This window comes from Macrosteles quadrilineatus, unplaced genomic scaffold (genome assembly GCF_028750875.1).
Source record: "Macrosteles quadrilineatus isolate MER2022 unplaced genomic scaffold, UCM_ALF_1.0 Scaffold_5__1_contigs__length_97177068, whole genome shotgun sequence".
In the NCBI taxonomy this organism is placed as follows: Eukaryota; Metazoa; Arthropoda; class Insecta; order Hemiptera; family Cicadellidae; genus Macrosteles; species Macrosteles quadrilineatus.
The window spans coordinates 90,994,084-90,997,145 of record NW_026542598.1 but is presented as its reverse complement, the minus strand read 5'-3'; positions in this window follow the sequence as shown (position 1 = coordinate 90,997,145).

The following is a 3,062-nucleotide window of genomic DNA, read 5'->3' as shown; positions in this document are numbered from 1 at the left end:
TTTTAAATCACAAATCTTTGACATTATTAATTCATTAGAAACGAAACAGCTGATCGAGAAATCAAACAAATCATCTACTTCATGTAAATAATGTTTTTACACAAACATAGTTTTTTTTTTACCAATAAATTGATTCTTTTTTACTTGTGGGTGTATTTTGAGTTTGCAGTTATGAAAGCACCAAGCCAAGTAACTTTTGTCAAATTTTCTTTATAAAATAACAGTATTAATGAATTACTGCATGACCTTGACAAGTCAGGTAATTAATTGTCAGTATACCAAGGGGAAGAAGCGTGGGTGCTCGAAAGCAGACGAAGGCGGAGACACCCATCTAGAAAATCCAACTGAGCTTTTAAATATAGAGGTCAGTGGATTGCCAAGACACAGATTAGACTAATAAAAGGGGGGCAGTGGTTTTATTTACGAGAAATATCAAAAAGGGCCTCATTAATAGCACAAGGCTTCATGTGATCAGAACGGTTAATGTAAAGTAGAATGTAAAGTCCTAACTGGAACAAATGAGTAGGGACATATTTTGATTTTGAGGATATAAATTTGCCTGTCTGAAACAAACTTACCTTTTAAAATGGAGAGATGCTAATTTCTGTTATCTTTGGCATTTGCGGCAGAAGCACTTTAATTAAAGAGCAGCATTGTTCTTACCCAGACCAATTTCAGTCATGAGCAACTATAATATATGTTGTTTTAAGTAAGGCTACATCTTTTAATATGATACGCATATTCATAACGAAAAATTCTGACCAGGAAAATATTCCTGAACTTTATGACTAAAATTGTAGTATTCATGGAAGTGCTTTTGTGATAAAAATATTGTTTTTTAGTCTTTATTTTAAAAGTGTTTTCTTCAAGCAGCGTATGACCCTCAAAATATGCTACATAGGCCTATTGGTATGATATGATAACAAGTTTTATTGAACGTGTTTTTAAAAATCTAAAAAAATAACTAGAACACTTATTAATTTACTAAATATTATACGCATACAGCTAGAAAATGGCCGGACTGCTTCCCTTCTAAGGCTTTATTATTACCGTAGGGACCTATTTAATTTTCGACGTCGAGTCAATATTCTAACACGATGAATTCGTTTTCTAATTTCATATGTTTTTTGCGGGGCATTGAGCCGCACAGGTTCACTAGTATCTTACAGTATGCATAGATTTTCCCTACGATGCACACCAGCTGAGAAAAAAGGTTTTAAAGAAACATGCTAGCCTTTTAATATATAGATAGATTTTATGTCACATAAATTATTCTAGGATAAGTAAAATTAGAGAGAATTTATAATTTTGACAGTAGCTAACCCTGCGAGGGACAGGACGAAATATCTCCTATTATATTACAAATTTCACTACAGTTCATCCATATAGATAGTCTGTAGTATTTTAAAGCCAATTATGTATACTTGGGTGGAAACATTTTCATGGATAAAAAAATCAAAATATTAAAATGCAACAAGCTTGTAAAACTACAAATATTTTGTTGTAGCAACAGTTAGTTGCTAACTATTAGTTTTAATGAATTCGATTTTCAATGGAAGTTTTATTCTTAATACTCACAGGAAACTTTTAAGAGCTTGCAATTTTACACTTATGTAATTTAAAACATGTTATAAAGAGTCTGAACTTAAACAATATCAGTCCAATTTGACAAATTATTGCATCAAAATTTAAAATCCACACTAATAGATCTATACTTCCTCCTCTTGATTAAATTTCCAATTAGTCACCGTTTCTTTAGGTGAGGTTTAATGACAATGGCTCTTTTGTAGTGCAGGCTATTCTTTGAAGCCTTTCAGACAATCCCAATCAGGAATAGTTCTCTCTTTACTTGCAGTGTTCTTAGCTACTTGTCAAAACTAATTTAAATTTCTTGTAATTGTTTTTATTAGTGTAAACCCCTGTGGCATTTTGTATGAAAGAGTCACAAACCCTTTGGGTAAAACGGTTTAAATCACTACCAATTGTATCAGTACCTCTTGTTGACTAGGAACACATCCTATACTATTTAAGTGATAAATAAAGATAATAAAAAACACAATTGTAAAACAAAAACAAATCACTATTACCTTCCAGTGTTGATTAGCCTATTTTACCTCTTGAAGTCTGGAACTAATATACAGTAATAGCATGATTAAGTTCTTATACATTTCAAAATATATTGGTTCAAAAATATGCAGTTCATACTAATGGATGTTACTTCCTTGAGGATTCAAGGGATTAAAAATGTTGGTGACTCAAAAATCAATTTTTATTCAAAATCCGTTGACTGACATTTTCTACTGAAATGCACGTTGTTTCATGTTAGGTGAGGATAGTTATAACAGTTCCTTCATTGATAAAAGTATATTTTGTTTATATTAAATTCATATTTCGTGTCAAAAACAATATTAACCTAACCCAACATGAAACCGTTGTGATTATAAAAGATTTAGGAGCCAACGAGTTTGTACCATGGGAATAAACTATGTTTGCGAAATAAAATACTCAAAAATTAAAAGGTTTAGCAAAGAAAATAAAAAAATATATAAAACTACTATTTAATAAATATATTTACAGTGTTTTCCATAAGAATTCCATTTACAAAATTCAATTTGAGCATCATGTTGTTCCTACATTAACTTTTATAATTGTAAACCGAAGATGTGGTGAGGTTCTAGCAGCAAGTTGGTCGTCGACATTTGTTCCTATGACACACCAAGTCGCCGCAACATTCTTTCTTCATACCAGTGCCTGGTACAACCTTTCCGCACTGTAACATATGACAATGATTATTACTGTGATAGTCAATGATATTATTACAATATATCTAAGGCAAAAATGTGGTTCGGATTCCAGTATAAACTGTAGGTCCCTTAGTTGCCATTAGCTGTATGGGCTATTAATTAACAGCTGTGTCTAAGGAATGTCGGCCTTAGTCACTAACAAGACTACAAGATCGCGCCACTCATCCTACACTCATCTCCATTCATACTTGGCTTAAAATACCTACTTTGTATGGTCGCCATTTCATAGAACAGTATTAACAGTATGTTATTAGTGAG